Below are 18,840 nucleotides of genomic sequence, written 5' to 3' on the forward strand. Positions count from 1 at the left end.
GGGCAAAGAAAGATGGAATGTGGAAATTATGTTCAATAAGCCACTAGTAATAGTGAGTGTGCACGTTTTGAAAAACAATGACGGCATCTTTCCCAGAAAAAATATTGTTAAAAGTATATGGCCGTATTTGATTCTGATTGTGCCATGGTGAATGACTTCTAAAGAGAGTTGGCAATGACTGGAAAAAGATATAAAAAAAAGGATTTAGGAATCAATGTTAAATCTAATGCTATCTAAGAAGAATAAATAGCATTTCTGCCAAAGACTAAGATAGCAGTGATGTTGAAACAAATCAACATATAAAGTGTTCAGAAGAGGAATGGAATTAATGAAAGAAAGGAGAAACTGGCTGAGATAAACTCAATGCATGCCTTTTTTTGTTTAGTTTCTCAATGAGAATAAATGTAAATATGCATAAAAATTAAGGAAATGTTACAACAAAATATTTGAAATCTTACCTAGGGGTCTTAGAAATGACACATACTAAAGTGAGGAGAAAATTCATGCTTAGTTATACACAAATATGCATGCAGGGAAATAAAACAATATGGTTTTGGGGGGTTTCTTCCATGATTATAGTTCTATAATATACATGCTGATGACTAGGAAACTGAAGTGTTATATTACCAGTTGAATCATTATAACAAATATGTGTAGAGGATACTTGTATTCTTTGAAACATGCTAACTATTCACTGAAGAAAGTGGATGGGAGGGATTGGGAACCTTACAAAGGATTATTGAGAAATCTGAAGACAAACCAGAAATGGTTAGGCCTATAATTACATTAAGATCGACTTGTAGGTAATTTCAACTGAAGAATAATTTTCTAATGTAGCATGGGGAGGACATAAATATCTTTGAAATTCTTATATTAGCCAAACAAATAGCAAAGGTGGAAAGTGGGCTTACTAAACTCCGCATATAGTCGTTAGTGTTCTTATTACCTCTTGAAAATGGCCATAGGCCATTATGAAATTCTCTCTCTCCAGTCCAGACTAAAACACTATTCACTGGCTATGGAATTCCAGAAGAGCTGCTAAGTGATAGTGGAGCCCAATTTATGTCACTGAAGCTCCAAAGAAGAAAGCTTGAGCTAAGAAAGCTTAGCTCAAATGGAGTGAAATACATTCATTTCGCACTGTACAAGTTATGCACTAATGGCCTCATCCAGCACTTTGGACAGTTGTTCTGGAAGCACTTTGTGCCGGAAAGTGAGGAGGCTGAACAGGGCGACAGCAGCTGAGTTGTACTTCTGCTGTGTGGAGGGCGTTCACTTATCATTAGGTGAACTTCCCACCCTGTTACTTCTGGTCAAAGACGAGCACTGCCTTTTTTGATCTCAGAGAAACAGAAAGACCAACAAGATCTTTCAGAGCAAGGTGATTTGGAGGAAAGAGCATTAGGAAATGGGCCATGAGAACACGTTTTCAAGCTGCTCCTTTAGTGTTTGCTGTTCTTTCTGCCTCAGGAAAAATACGACTGTTTCATGATAATAAAAAAGTGAAGGGATAAATGAAGAGATGCAAAAGAGAAGCAAACAAAGGGGAGAACATATTTTCATAATAATGGATACCCATTTTTCTTATCTGCTACTTGCAGATATCAGTAACCTGTATGAGTAGTTTAGACTTGAAATGCCTTAACTCAGCATGAGATGGTGGATAGGACTCCAAATGAGGTTAATAGAATTTACCTCGAGGGAGTAGTTTATGATCCAATAGGATATGTAAAAAATCTTGCAAGTTTTATTTTCTTCCATTTTCATCCACTCTTTTGCATTTCTTTTGTTTTTAAACAAAATGTATAAACTGAATTAATGTAATAGCACTTGCATGTATCTTGTAATAAATACATATGCATATATTAAGGGTAAACACAGAATTAGATTTTTACTTATAAAAACATGGGGAAAAAAGGAGATTATCAATCTGGTGGAATGATCTACAAGGTCATAATCAGAAGACCTAAGTCCTAATACAAACACTGCCTTGATTCATTCAGTAATCTTAATCTTATTATTAAATTTCTTGTACCTCAAATGCTTTATCTCCAAAGCAAGGAAACGAAATATCTTCTTACAGTTTCCTATGTTGCTATTGTTGTTGCAAAAGAATAATGATAAAAGTCACAAAGAGTGCTTTAAAAAGTTATAAGAAATCTAAAACACATATACATTAATTTTGAACGGATCTTCTACTTATAAAATATAAGTTGGTTTGTATGTGAATTATTTATCCATTTTATTTATTTAAAAGAAATTATGTCTTCCAATCAACTATAAAAGATATAACATTAGCTGAGGTACACTGACACACTATTCCAGATATAACAGGACCTCAAAAAGTCAAAGTAAGGCAAATGGGGGACTTGTTCTAACTTACAAGGGAAGATCAGTTACTTAAGGTTACGGGACAGAAGACTCTGGTTCCAAAATGAAGTTTACAGTAGATAAGGACAATAATCTTTTAAAGGATTTATTTCAGAAGAATAGCCTATCCAGATGGTTTTTGGTAAAGTGGATAAAATGTTCTGGTAATCAGAATAAGATAAACCAGGCCTCTCAGGACCTCATGGCTCTTAGCAGAGTAGTGAGTAGTAATGAGGTTTGAATATGGATGTCTCAGCAGGACTTTGAATGTGTAAGAAAATAAACAGTACAAATCTAACAAAAAGGGACAGTCTACTTCTCCTTTATGTTTTGTTTTATGCTTTGGTTTAATATAAGTTAATCAATCATAAGTTTATGACCAATAAAATGATAAACACCTTTATCCTTTTAAAAATAATATTGTGATTATATAACATTTGGATGGTAATTTTTGAACTTTAATAGTAGTCCAGTTCTCAGTCACTAAGTTGGGGTAGTTTTTCAGTGAACAGGAGAAAGTCATAATCTAAAAAGAACAACTAACAAGCTCTACTAGAACTTGCGTACCCATTCAGCAAAACTGAAAAACTCACTGCTATCGTAATTCTTTTTTCTTTTAAAGATTTTATTTATTTATTTATTTGAGAGAGAGAGAGAGAGAGAAACAGCATGAGAGGGGAGAGGGTCAGAGGGAGAAGCAGGCTCCCCGCCGAGCCGGGAACCCGATGTGGGACTCGATCCCAGGACTCCGGGACCATGACCTGAGCCGAAGGCAGTCGCTCAACCAACTGAGCCACCCAGGCGCCCACTGCTATCGTAATTCTTAATAAACAGAAGCTATCACTCTTTTGATTTTGTTTTATTTATTTTTTAAGATTTTATTTATTTATTTGACAGATAGCACAAGCAGGGGGAGCAGGAGAGGGTTCTTAGAAGCAGGAAGGAGGGAGTCCAATGTGGGACTGGATCCCAGGACTCTGGGATCATGACCTGAGCTGAAGGCAGACGTTCAACCGACTGAGCCACCCAGGCGCCCCACCCTTTGGATTTTGAAAATAATTTTAAAACAATAAATAAATTATTCACATGATCAGTGACTTTCAGGGTCTTATTGAGTATCCAGCAGGTTTAAGGCAATGTCTTAGGAGAAGAGTGTACAAAGAGTGACAGGACATGTGTGGGGAACTTCTGTTCTAAAATGAACCTGGCATTTGAGTTGTCCTTTTTCTATGCCTTGTAATAGTTTACATAGCACTAGCATTGTTTGTTCCTCAAAAATTTCAAATAACTCACTTAAAAAACTTGGAAATATTTTTGATGATGTGTATCTATTTCTGTATTGTTATCTTTGGGCATATAGTTAGTTATAATTAACTCTCCAATATTTGGTAATTAAGGTGATTTCACATTCTCAGTATTATAACAAGAATGGAGTTGCTATAACTGATTGAAAACAAATTAGAAATGAAAAATCATGAATCTGCAAAATGAAATTAGAAATATTGAAAGACATGATAAGAAATCCTTACAGATGCATGAAGGGTAGCGGTAAACTCTCCAATGAACATGTTCGATTTAGGTTTAAAATCCAGAAAATTTTGTAGTCATTTATTTAGCAAAAGCAGCTATTATTTATGTAAAGCTTGAATCTACATAAAATCTTACAAGGAATCTTGAATTGCTAAAATAAAGGCTCCCATGTCTACCTGATTATTATTTCTCTACATTCAGTCTATGAATGCTTGTGGCAGAAATTGCCAATTGCCTTGGCCAAAATTCATTTTCCTTCCTATCTATAAAAATAGGTATTGTGCTGGAGTACATGGCTCTCCAGCTAACCATAACATTTGCAATCTCCATTCTTGCCAGGTAGGGTCATGTGTCCAAATCTGGCCAATGGTATATGAGCAGGATTGAAGTGTGCAACCTCTGAATCATACCTTTAAAGTAAAGGAGCATACAAATTATTTCTTTCTTCTTTCATCCTTCCTATAGGCTGTAAGGTGGACATTGTGACCAATTTCAACCAAACTGATGACATTATAGCCGAAGACCGTCAGCACCAAAGAAACGGAAGAGTTTTACATCTCTGACTCCTCTGGGTCCTTTGCCAACCCTCAATCACCTGCCTGGAGAGTTTCGTCATAGAGAAATTAATTCATGTTTATTTTGTTTAAGCACTCTACTTCAGAACACCTTGTCACCATGGCCTACTTTGTATCCTAAAATAACTTTTGATGCAGGTAGTCTGGGAGACATATAAGAACTCCTTAGTTTTAATAACATGAAGAATGGGATTTGCTACAGAGTTGTTATAGGACATTGGAGCCTGGTTATTTTCCTGTTTTTCACAGTAGCCAACTAAGGGTCAACAATATTTCAGAATGAGGAATACCAACAGTTTGTTCCAGGATATATTTCTATTCACTTAGATACATGCTAACTAGAATTATTATTTAGTAAAATAGAATAGAAAATACATGCTGATAATAATGTTTTTTAGGTTCGTCCAGAAATGTTTGCCATCCATTAACTGCATTAGACAGTGTTGTTTAAAATTGTGTTAATTTGAAGAGACTCTCAGTCATTTCTCCACCCCATCCCCTTCTAGGTCCTCTCAACACCTTGCTGGGAGTTTTTGCCACGTTTGTGTACATTTTAAAAATAAGAACTTTTGACAGCACAGGCATTGTAGACTTGACTAATAGTGTATTGTCAGGGTCTTCTAAAGATACACAATCGTATGCAAAAGCAAGTTTTATTCAATGCCATTCTACATCAGATGTGGCAATATCGTTAGGACGGAACATTGTAAAATGGTTTATTATCATGAAGTAAATAAGCCATAGTGTAAGTATGGGAGGTGTTGTTAATGCATTTGATATAGAACAATTTGTATTGCTTCTGCTTTGACCTTCTGATTTCCTATGATGTTCTGGTGTGCAAACATTCTCATTATCCCTTTACTTTTAGTGTATGATCCCAGTAAATTCTGTTAAATATTAGCCACTGTTGAATGTGATTTAGTGACATTGAAAGATCCACTGCTCTCTTTATAATTGTTATTTAAAAAGTGTCCTTTTTCAGGTTTTTTTTATTTGGATTGTAACGTGTTCTTGTTTTTTTTTTTTTTTTTTCCTTTGAAGCTCTTCCTTTGCAGGATAATGTCAGTTCCTTCCAGGAAATAATAATAATAATAAAAACATTATCCAGCGAAAGAGGTTCTATGCTTTTATTTAATAGCTTCGCATTTGTGTGGCTTTTAAGAACAGTCTTTCAGCTTCTTGATACTAAAATTCCTCTAATAGCCACGTTTACTTTCCTGAAAGAACCTTCACTAGTATATGTGATGCTACATAAAACAAGAATGCGGGGCAGGATTTCTGGTGGATAGATGGACATGTGACAAGGACGGGTTAGTCATAGTCTGTGGAAATACTTCTGGCAGGCTGTAGGCTCCGAGCAAATGCTGTGAGCCTACCACCAGGGAGCTGCCCCCTGGTGGATTCCATCAGAGAATTCTGATTCTATCTATGATTTCAAGAATAGATTTCCTCCACTCCCTTCCAGTCAGTGAAATTTGAATTCTTGTGTGTCCTAGAGCTGATAATATTAATTGTAGTCTACAGCATCGAGTCTGGTCCAGACAACTAGGAATTAAATCAGGGGTCGCTGCCCAAAAGGAGAAAGGATTTGGCCAGAAAAAATTTTCCTTCAGTCAGGCAGAAAAAAATACAGGGAAAACTAACATAATGTAGCCAAAGCTATCCCTGCCTAGACATAGGTGTGTCTCAGACAAGCGCGCATGTGGACTCATAAAAGGTTTCCTGGTTTCCGAATGGAAGTGCCGTGAATCTCCTCATACATAAGCGAGCCAGCTAATTCCCCATGGCTCAAGACATCCTCTCATTGATTTATGATGATTCTGCAGCAGAGCCCACTAAATTGCTGAGGATGTGCAGTGAACTCTGAGAGCTTAAAGAAACCTGCCTCGTGGACAAACCATATTTTTTTAATAAAAATATTTTTCACGCTCAAGATTCTACCTTTTTCTTCCTACCTGATATTAAAATATGTGCCTGAGAGTTTCAGGTGTCCTTTGAATCATTTGTTATGCACTTTCACTTCCAAGAGCATTAGTATTTAGAGAAATTACTAATCTCGAGGATGATTTCTTTGGAAAGAGTTATTTTCCCCTTAATTCTTGACTTTTTCCTCTTCTACCCGTTCCCAACATTATTTTTTTTCCAGCTTCAATTTTTTTTCTCCTTAGAGAGAGCCCTCTAATTTTATGCTAAAGCCCCTTGCATTTGACCTGGCTGGGTTTTCTGCATGCCCATGAAAATGAACAGACCTGCTGTACCAAGGCTGTGAGTGAATGTAATCCTAATACCCCATACCTGATCCTCAAATCCATAGCACATATGCTGTTTAGAACAAACCTCCCAAATTAGTCTTGCCATTGTAATGTTTTTATTCATTTAGGTCCTAGGAAACCTTGCATTTAACTTGAAGAAATAGTACGAACCACCAAAGCCATGCCAAAATTTGATAAGGGCATTTCAAGAATCTGGTTGAATGAAATGAAAGCATGAACTGAAGAAGAGAATTTGATGATTAAAAAATGGTTTTTATTCACTAAATTGTTATGAATTAATAATATTGTAACTTTATAAAAATCTTAACATGTTAGCAGTTTTCTTCTATCTCAGCTATTATTTAATAAGTATAAAAATCATATCTATCTTTTTTATTCTTCTATGTGGTCTATTTTATTAGTTTGGATAACTGTTAAGTAGGTAATGAAAATGTAAATTTCAGCTTATATAGCATCTTTCAGCCTAAAATCTAAAAGTTGTGGGCTGCTTAATTTTTTTTTTTCCACTTAGCTTTGTGCTTTGAATGACATCAGTGTGGATTTGAAAGCATTATTTTTGCCTTTACAAAACCCTGGAATCCTCCCTTGCAATCACAGGGTGGATGCACTCTCTAAATAATTCCGTTTTCTAAAGGAGATATTGCTTCAGGCTGTAGGATCTTCACATTGAACAAAGCACAAAGAGAAATGGACTCTATGTGTAGGTCATTCTATTCAATCATTCATTTTCAAGAAGGACAGGGAAGACAGGCAGGCGGGAGTAAAACATAAGCAAGTAGAGTACATTTGCTTTATTTTCTGTTTAGTGGCATCCATACAAGATTACTTTCTTCACACACACCTTTGTCTGTGGTGTAACATTTAAAAACCATGACAATAAAAGAATGAGACAAATTGTGTAGCTTTTATTTTGTCAATATATAACAATTAACCTAGGCTCCAAAAATAACAGGCAAAAAAATCATTTCTTCACTTTCAGTATCATGTGTGTGAATAAGATTTGTGTTGGGCAATTTCAAGTATTGTTTATACACTAAAATAAGACATAAAAATGTTTCATACTTAAAAGGCATACATTAAATAAAACAGTACCTCAAAGGCTTCCAAAATATACTCTTCATTGAGTAGAACACACTAAAATCAATGGTGGAAGGAAATTGAAGCATTATTGCAAAGTTGTGTAAAGTTAAAGAATTTTCATTTTAATCATTCAAACATTGATATATGTCAGATCTATCCCATCTATTAATATAATCAACATCAAATATAGAAAGCAAATATCTAATATGTTATTTCTATCAATATCTATCAATTATATATTATTAACTATATACATTAGAATTCAATTAATCTTGCCTTTAGTGTAGTATGAGTAGGGAAATAAAAATCCCCACAAAATGAAATAAAATGTGTTCCCCAGATTTCAGATATTTAAGCTATCAACTTGACACTTTTCTGTGTTTACATGATTCATATGTGAAGTGTTATCAGAAATTATAATTATGTGATTGAGCAAGATGTAGTTCTCGTTCAATTTAACTTCATTCAAGTGAAAAATAAAATAAGGTTCAGTCTTCAATGTTAATTATAATCCTCCCATTAGAGGATTTCTAAATTATAACAAATAGTGAGGTAGGTATGTAGTTTATCTAGCTGTGTCTAATCTTTATTATGAAAATTACTAATAAGAATTATAGTAGACATACTGATCTAAGGGCAAGGTTATATGGAGACCAGAAATACTACATTAAAAAAATGCTATATTTCCTCAGCGTAAACTCAGGTGTAACCATCATGTACAAACATTAAAATTATATTTTAAAAACCGAGATCCACTAATATATTTAAAATATAATTCAATTTTTAAAACACGATTTACACATCATTATTCTGGACTGTGTCCATGAAGTCCACTCTTCTAGGATATTGAAGAAATGCCCACCAAGTTTCTATGGTGTCTTTCTTAATGAGGATCATATTCACAAGTGGGCTTCTAGTAGATACTGAAGGGATATTGAAATTGATTTTAGCACATTAGCAACAGGAGGGTGAGGATGGGAAAATGTCATTAAATAGCAACTAAAATAATATCAGATGCTCTGTCCACTTAGAGTGGTGTTTTCACTACAAGGAAGAGGGAGAAGATAAGGACAGCATGGTTGTCAGACCAACCTGGGCTCAGATAGGGAAGGAAAGGAAGAAAAAGGAAAGGAAAGAAGGATTCCTCTTTGGAAGACTAGTGCTAGAGCAGAGTGGAATTCCCAGTATCCTAGAAGTCTTGCTGTTCAGCAGCAATAGTAATGAGGCATTATTTTATTCACCTCCTGCTCCTGGGAGCAAAGACCATGTAAGTCTGTCTTCCTTACTTGCTCCACTCTTAGTCACACTAATATGGTTAATACCATATTTAGCTTGGTGATTTGTCTTTATGTTTTAATTTTAGGACTCTTCTGCCCATCTTACTCTTCTACCCTCCATCCTAAAATTTATGTGGAAAACTAAGTTTTAAAATACAAAACTCCTGGGTTGGAGTTTGCTTCAGACCAAGATTAAGTGAAAGGGATCCAATCTATCTTTCCATCTGAAACGGAAAATCCACATAAAACAAACACACAATACTTGGCAAACACTAGACATTTGAAAATGAGGGACGGTGATACCTGGGAAATGAGAAGCAAATGAGGTGAGACCTACAAGTGTCCCAGCTTAACGCCTTGGAGAGTTTCCAGGCTATGGCATGAGGAGGAGGAGCTGAGGTGGAGCCCAGAGCATACCTGAGTTGAGACGGACCTGAGAGTCTAATGCAGGACAGAGTACTAGAGCAGAGAGATCTGTACAGAGATGGGAATCCAGAGATCTGCAGAGGGGCCCCTTGAGTAGTCAGTATGTACATCTGAGGAAACTACCTGAAGCCTGGGAAAGAACCACTAAAAAGGACTAGAGGTAATGGTAGCCAGCTTATACCCACGGAGAATAGTGTCTGTCGCCGTCAGCCAGATTGGAAAATCTCTAGGTATATGGGGTAGAGTATAGAGAAGATCTTGCCTCAGAAATGGGGAATATTAGCCCTGGCCTGAGCCTGGCTCCACTCTCATCTAATAGATCTTAAAAACAAGACCCCAAAAGGATCAAACCATTTCTAAGTAATTTATAATCCCAGAACAAATATCAAGAGTATTTATAACAATATATCCAGAACCCTACAAGGTAAAAGCTGCAATGCTTGGTATCCCATCAAAGATTAGCAGGCATTCAAAGAAACAGCAAAATAGGAGCCAGGATAAGGAGAAAAATCAATCGCTTAAAACTGACCCAGAATTGACACAGACATGAGCATTATCAGAAAAGAACATAAAAAAGTGATTATAACTATATCCCATATGTTCAAAATTGAAGCAGAACCATTGATGATACATAAAGAAAGTTAAATTGAAATTTTAGAGATGAAAACTACAGTGTCTGAAATTAAGATACACTGGATGTGATGCCAGATTATGAAGACTTAAATTAGATCCTCTGCTCTAATATTCATAAACTCTAATAACATTTTTTTAAGCTTAGTTTACTACTCTGTAAAACAAGACTAATAAAACCTGGTTAAAGGTATTATTGCAAAGATTAAAATGAGATGATGATAAAATGAGATCAGTAGGTAAAACACTTAGCATGGGGTCTGGCACACGGTAAGCAGGCAATAATTTTGTATTTATTATGCTACTCCCCTGCTCAAATTCATTTCTGGTTCCCTACTGCCGGAGGAACAAAGTCCAAACTCTCTAGCTTGAAATTCAAGCTCTATGCCATCTGGTTTCAGTCTTTTGTCCAGCTTGATTTCTATGTTAGTTTATGTAACAGTATTTTAGTCAAACTAAAATTCACCATTCTCTTTATATATCCCACAACTCTTTGCCTTGGTCGTTGTTATAGGCTGAATTATGTCTCCCCAAAATTTCGTATGTTGAAATCCTAACCTCATTACCTCAAAATGTGATAGCATTTAGATAGGGTCTTTACAGAGACAATTAAGATGAGGTCATTAAGGTGGGCCCTAACCCCATATAACTGGTGATCTTTTAAGTAGAGGAAATTTGAACACAGACATGTAGAAAGGGAAGACAATGTGAAAACGTGGGAAGACAACCATCCACACGCCAAGAAAAGAGCCCTGGAACAGATCCCTCCCTCCCTGATCTTGGAGAGAACCAACCCTGCCAACACGGCGATCTCAGAATTCTGGCCTCCAGAACCGTGGGAAGGTCAATGTCTGTGGTTTCACCCCTCTCCCCAACAATGGTCTGCATGGAACTTTGTTACAGCAGCCCTAGCAAACTGATACACTGCCTTCTTCACTCTTCCCCCTATATCGGAATGCCCATGTGCACACATCCCAACCATGAACTTTTATTCAAGATTTAGAGACTTGGCCAAATTCTCCATCAGAATGTCCTTATTTCTCTTACTAATATGTAATCTCTCTTTCCTCAGGAATCCTATAGTATAATCTATATTCTTATGGCACTGACCCTTTCTACAGTTTGAATTATCATTCGTTTTATGCCCTATTCCTCCAACTTAGATTGACATTTCCTGAAGAGTTGAATTTCTTGAGATTCATTCTTCTATTCCCCACAGAATCTAGCAGTTCCAGCATGTGGTAGACTCTATTAAGATGATCTTGATGAGTTAAAGCATAAGTCATATGTCAAAAGACAATTCATTTAAGTACATATCTGTGCAAGTGTGTGTTTGTATAACTTTTAATTGTGTCTCCCTTACTAGATAGTAAACTCCATGAACACAGGGGACTTTATCTGTCTAATGAAAGTGCTAATTCAGCTTTCAAAAAAGCCCATACTATTCTCAAGCAGTAATGTATTGGTTTCCAATGTGCATTATGCCTAATAATACATTTTTTAACAACTTCAAAAGGTAAAATACTTAGCCATATTGTGATTCTTTTTTGTGTCCTAATTGTACTTGTGTTATCAGGAATAATAACTTCCATCATATCTGCTTTCAGGCAGTAATCCTGCCACTTCAGGGAAGGGGAACATTCCAATGCCTTCTCTGACATAGGATCTCTTTTCTCAAAGCCTCTGTGTTGTGGTTCATCGCCTCAAACATCACCACCCCTCCATATTTACCCAGTGTCCTACATTACCTTTTACTTTACCTCTAGAGCTAGGTAACTTATTTTACATTTCTGCTTCTACAAATCAACAGAGAAAGGTAATAGTGACAATCCTTCATTGCTTTACAAAATCAAAAGCTGGGAGGACAGCGAGAAAGAGGTTTTTCAAGATACACCTCAAATTGCCTCCTCCATGAAAACTTTCTTCACTTTGACACACACAGTATTCTTGTCTTCATGCTTCTTCTCCCTCCGGCGGGGGGGGTGGGGGGGAGCAATGTAACAAATGTAACATTTTATAATGGCTAATTTTTCACATGCTTCACTTCCCTTTCCTAAACTCTAAGTCCAATAATTATAAGAAAAATGTCTCATGAATTTTTTGCATATGTGTCCTCATGCCTGACACAGGATAGGCACTGCCCATGTAGAAGTGTACTAGCAACTCCTAGCCTCCCAGAGCCCAACAGAGAAGTCAAGGCTGGGAGATTTATGGTTTATTATTGATATTATTATTATTATATTACTATTATAAATATATTATTAATATTATTATTATTTTCTTCTTCCTCTTCTATCAATATTATTACTACTACTCCTTGTTGTTGCCCGGTTTTTTGTTTTGTATTTTTTGGAAAATTATTCCAAGACAAGATTCACATCTGGTAGCAGTGGCTGTTTCTATTATTATTATTATCGTCATCAATTATTTTTTGTTGCTGTTGTTATTGTTACTATTCTTTATCAGGAAATCCAAATGCAGGTCTACATATGTGAACCATTAAACAACTATTTTTAAATGTAAGTAACACCAGTGTCCTCAGTGTAAGATGTTCGAAAATAAAAGATTCATTTTTATGAAATCTATGGTCCCGTAGCTCTGAATGATTTAGAATAGTGCTCACCAGAGTTCCTGGCCCTTTTACCATGATTATTTGGCTTCCAGGTAAAGGAATTTCCCTGTGGTTTACCCAAACCTCAGCTGTCTCGAGAAGTGGTTTCTCACTTTCTAATTTGCAGATTGTGGTCTTATTGACATTTATGGGGGTTGCAATGGGCAAATAAAGAGTCCTCAAGGGGTTTAAAATTCTAGCATTAACCTTATCTGTATAATTAAATGCTCTGCAGTTCAAAATATTTTATAGATATTTGCAATTATAAATTAGTGCCCTCTCCACAAGGAGGCCACTGTGATTGGGCTTCTGGGGAAAAAAAAAAGATGATGTCATCCCTGGAGGTCACTGGCTACAGGATGTGGGGAGCTTGGCTTAGAGTCAGGCAGAGCCAAAGGATGGAATAATGCCTCAGAGACTAAACATGTTACGTAATTGTGCGCAGGGAAAGAGGAATTCCTAACAGAGGAAACAATCCAAAGAAGATGTAAGTATAAGTAGGTAAGTTCTAGGCAGAATCCCAAAAGGCAGGGTAAGCATTCATTGGATATGCAATGGCAGCCCCAGGTGTACTTCCATAGAGCAAAACATAGATTGGAGGCAAAACCAGTATAGAACATGGTATAATTCTGCTGTCAGTTATCTGACCAATAATAGTGGAAAGACATAAGCCCGGTGATTGGTGACTGTGGCATCAAGGTCAAGTAGGACCAACCATAAAATATTCCTGTTGATGAAAAAGTGGCTACTGGTACAATGCTTCCTTAATTTCCCCCTTGTTTCCTTTATTAAATTCACTATTGCTCGAAATGAAAAGCAGATACATAGGTTGATCTTAGGCTGATACAGGCTCAGGAAATGTGGACGTAAGCTGCTGGAGTGAAACGAACACATGGGAGATGGCAGAACAATTAAGATTTCTCCTTGAGAGAGGCTGCTGGTGCTTTGCCCAGATTCCCCTTACACGACTGATGCATTTATCACCTATTGCTGTTAATGCCGACTACTGTTAGGTACAATTGCACCTTTCTCCAGAGAATTGTCCTTCACTGGCAGAAATTGTCTCACTAGAAGATTCCTGAGAACTTCACACCCTCTAAAGAGGAGGACAAAAATCAGCCACTGACTAGCTGATATGGGGATGCAAAATTGCAGCCCCAACCCACTTAACTTCAAGGCATGACAACTCTGTGGTGCCTTTTATACTCCAGAGCTCCCCATGAGGTCAGGCTCAGTCCTGACTATAGTAAAAAACATTTTTGCTTAGCTTTTTGCCCTCCCTTATCCTGCTTCTGTTTATTTCCTCACAGGTGTCTCCTGACGGCACTCCAGGAATGCTAGCACCAAAACACTTGTCCCAGGCTCTGTCTCTCAGGAAGCTGATCCAAGAATCCTTTTACTGATGGTTCTTACAAAATTAAAAACCTCTGAGGGACGCCTGGGTGTCTCAGTTGTTAAGCGTCTGCCTTTGGCTCAAGTCATGATCCCAGGGTCCTGGGATCGAGCCCCGTGTCGGGCTCCCTGCTCTGCGGGAAGCCTGCTTCTCCCTCTCCCACTCCCCCTGCTTGTGTTCCCTCTCTCGCTGTGTCTCTCTCTCTCTATCAAATAAATAAATAAAATCTTAAAAAAAAAAGAAAAACCTTTGATATGGGGTGGGTTCTGAACCTTAGAGCCCTTATCCCACCAGTTTATGCTGTGTGAGCTCTCTGAGCCTCAGTTTCCTATGACTAACAGGGGAATGATAACATTACCTCCTTACAAGATTCTGGAAGGATTGTTAGTAATCTTTGTGTTAATTATAATAGTCTGCATTCATGTATTAAAAATCACATTAATCATATTTCATTTTTCATTCATTCATAACCCTTTTATTAAGTTCCTTCTACATACTAGGCACAGTACTAGACTCCATACTACAGTGATAAACTGACAAAAATAACTATGCTTACAAAATATTAAATGAGGACAATAAATACTCCAAATAAGAATATACAATGATTTGGGGGTGCCTGGGTGGCTTAGTCAGTTAAGTGTCTGCCTTCGGCTCAGGTCACGATCTCATAGTCCTAGGAGTGAGCCCCATCGGGCTCCGCGCTCAGAGGGCAATCCATTTCTCCCTCTGCCTCTCCCTCTGTGATTCTCTCGCTCTCTCTCAAATAAAAGAAAATCTTAAAAAAATATATATACAGTGATTTAGACAAATACTATGGAAAAATAATGCAAGAAATGGGTGTAGTAAATTAGTTTTAACCCTCACAACAATTCTATATGCTTTATGGATGAGAAAGCTGACATTTAGAAAGTTAACTAAGTTACTCAGTATCACACAATCAGGACTAAAGGAGAATGCAAATCCAGACCATCTGTCTTAATGGCAAGGCTATAACACCTCAAACATATTATAAGTACCATCTACAGTAATAACAATATTGAATAACTGAACAACCAACCACCCCACCCACTGAGTCCACCTGCCATCTAATATTAAAAAAAAAAAAGTGCAGGTTATCCTTAGAATTTCTCATTCAGGACTGCATGAAAGATCCAGCTATTGTGTGAACCTGCCAGCTTCCAAAAGAGGAAATAAAAGAGACATTAAGATCTGAGAATTAGTGAACATACCTTCAGCCCTGGATTAAAAGGATAAAAAGGAGGGTTTGAGAAGAAGGTAGAAATGAAGGAAAGAAGAAAATATGAGCAACATCCATAGGAGGAAATGGCAATATTGACAACTCAGGTTACCTAAGCAATCATCCCAGTTGTGTTTCATTAAGAAAATGGTAAAATAGGGCGCCTGGGTGGCTCAGTTGGTTGAGCGACTGCCTTTGGCTCAGGTCATGATCCTGGAGTCCCGGGATCGAGTCCCGCATCGGGCTCCCTGCTCAGCGGGGGGTCTGCTTCTCCCTCTGACCCTCTTCCCTCTTGTGCTGTCTCTCATTCTCTCTCTCAAATAAATAAATAAAATCTTTAAAAAAAAAAAAAAGAAAATGGTAAAATAATAATAATAATAATAATAATAATAATAATAATAAGGAAGTGAACCTGACTATGCATGAATGATGACAGTCTGGGTGGGACACCTGCCTGAACCACAGGGGTGGAATTGGAGGAAGGGAGGCACAATTATATCATCAGGCTGTTTATCTATTTCTAAATCTTGAGCTCAGCTAATCGAAATGGAGCATATACTCCTCGGTAGGTGAACTGGGTTATATAAGACCAATTATAAAATAATAAATTTAGAGAATTCTGGATTTTCTTCTGAAAGGTTAGAAAATTTCAGTACATTTTAGTCATACTGATAATTAAGTTTTGACATGGATGGAAACCTGGGATTCCACTACTTGCCAGCCCCAACCAGGTTTTTTGTTCGTTTGTTTGTTTGTTCATTTTGGTATTCTCCCAAAAGATTTAAGACAGAAATTATTTACCCTGGTTTGCAGATAGACAAACTAAATCTCAAAAAGATTAAATGTCTTGGTCATGTTTTATTTTAGCTGGTAGAATCAGTGCTTGAAGTCTGTTTTTTTTTTTTTAATGCTTTGTTATTAATTTGTATCACTTGCTTCTTGTTAAGAAAATTTAATTTTTAAAGAGATTATATGTGTACAAGCACATAGCAAAATATCTGGCATATTTTGTATGCATGCAATGTGTTTTTATCTTTCACTTAAAAAACTGTTTTATTGTGGTATGAACACTTTACATGAGATCTACCCTCTTAAATTTTAAGTGTATAATACATTGTCATTGACTATAGGTTCAGTGTTACATAATATGTCTCAGGGGCTTAATGTACATCCAATTATATTTTAAATATTATCTTATTATATTTATAACATATATTTAATATACATAAACTTATTATGTAGCTAATCTTCTTTATCTTGCTTAACTGAAACTTCATGCCCATTGATTAATAACTACACGTTTCTCCCTCCCCTAACCACTAGCAACCACCATTATATTCTAATTCCATGAATTTGACTATTGTAGTTATCTTATGTAAGTGAAATCATATCATGTGGTATTTATATTTCTGTGACTGACTTACTTCACTTTACGTAATGTCTCCAAGATTCTTCCATGTTGTCACATATGACAGAATTTAACTCTTAAGTCCAAATTGTATTCCATTATATGTGTATAACATTTCTTTCTCTATTCATCTATTGATGGATATTTAGGTTGTTTTCACATTTTCACTAGTATGCGTAGTGCTATTATGAACATGGAATTGCTCACATCTCCGAGAGATCCTGACTTCAATTCTTTAGGATAACCCAGAAATGGGATTGTTGGATCATATGGTAGTTTTTAAAAAATTTTCAGAAAACTTCATACTGTTTTCCATAGCAGCTGCACATTTGGCATTCCCACCAACAATGTATAAGAGATCTAATTACTAGGGGCACATGGGTCCCTCAGTCATGTAAGCATCAGACTCTTGATTTTGGCTCAGGTCACAATCTCAGGGTTGTAAGATGGAACCCTGCTTTGGGTTGCCATGGGCATGGAGCCTGCTTAAGATTCTCTCTCTCCCTCTGCCCCTCTCCCTTCTGCTCATGCATGCACGTGCACATGCTCTCTCCCTCTTTCTCAAAAATAAAAAAATAACAAATAAAAAATAAAAATATTTTTTAAAAATGCTCAGTCAGTTAAGCGTCCCACTCATGATTTTGGCTCAGATCATGACTCTGGGGTGGTGAGATGGAGCCCCGGGTCCGGCTCCCTGCTCAGTGCGGAGTCTGCTTGACAATCTCTATTCCTCTCCTTCTGCCCCTCCAACTCACTCGCTCTCTCTCTCTCTAAAATAAAAAAAGAAAGAAATCTTTTTTAAAAAAATAAATCAATCTTTAAAAATATTCTCTTTCCCTCTCCCTCTGCCTCTCCTCCCTCTCTCCCTCTCTAAAAAAAATAATAAATTAATTAATTAATAAAAAAATTTTAAAAAGGGTTCTAATTTCTCCATATCCTCACTAATAACTGTTTGTTTGTTTGTTTCATAAAAGCCACTTTAACAAGTGTGAGGTAATATCTCATTTTAATTTGATTAGCATTTCTCTGATAATTAGTGATGTTGAGAATTTTTTTGTAAGTCTGTTGTTCATTTGTGTATCTTCTTTGGAGAAATGTCTATTTAAGCTCTTATTCCATTTTTTTAATCAGGCTATTTGTTATTTTACTATTCCATTGTATGAGTTCTTTATGTATTTTCTGGATTTTTTTGGTTTTTTTTAAGATTTTATTTATTTGCGAGAGAGAGAATGAGAGACAAAGAGCATGAGAGGGAGGAGGGTCAGAGGGAGAAGCAGACTCCCTGCTGAGCAGGGAGCCCAATGCGGGACTCGATCCCGGGACTCCAGGATCATGACCTGAGCTGAAGGCAGTCGCTTAACCAACTGAGCCACCCAGGTACCCTGTTATGTATTTTCTAAATTAACCCTTTGGTTTGCAAATATTTTCTCCCATTTTATAGGTTGCCTTTTCGTTTTGTCGATTCTGCTGTGCAGAAGCTTTTAAGTTTGATGTAGGCCCACTTGTTTATTTTGGTTTTGTTGCCATGCTTATGGTGTCATACCCATGAAATTGTTACCAAGATCAATGTCATGAAGGTTTTCACTTATGTTTCTTTCTTGGAGTTTTACAGTTCCAGGTCTTATATTTAAATCTTCAATTGATTTTGAGTTGATTTGTGTGTGGTGTAAGATAAAGGTCCAATTTCATTATTTGCATGTGGATATCCAGTTTTCCCAACACCATTTGTTGAAAAGCTCCACATTGTATATTCTTGGACCCTTGTTGAAGATCAGTTGCCTGCATATGCATGGCTTTACTTCTGGGCTGTTTATTCTGTTCCATTTGTCTATATCAGTCTTTATATCAGTACCACACTGTTTTGATTACTATACTTTTGTAATATATTCTGATATCAGGAGGTGCTTCCAGCTTTGTTCTTCTATCTCAGGATTGATTTGGCTACTTGTGGCCTTTTGTGGTTCCTTGTGAATTGTAAAAGTTGTTGTCTTTTTTTTTTTTTTTTTAGAGAGGGAGGTGAGCGGCAGAGG

This window comes from Leptonychotes weddellii, chromosome 2, assembly GCF_054177405.1.
Source record: "Leptonychotes weddellii isolate Sample4059 chromosome 2, ASM5417740v2, whole genome shotgun sequence".
Lineage (NCBI taxonomy): Eukaryota > Metazoa > Chordata > Mammalia > Carnivora > Phocidae > Leptonychotes > Leptonychotes weddellii.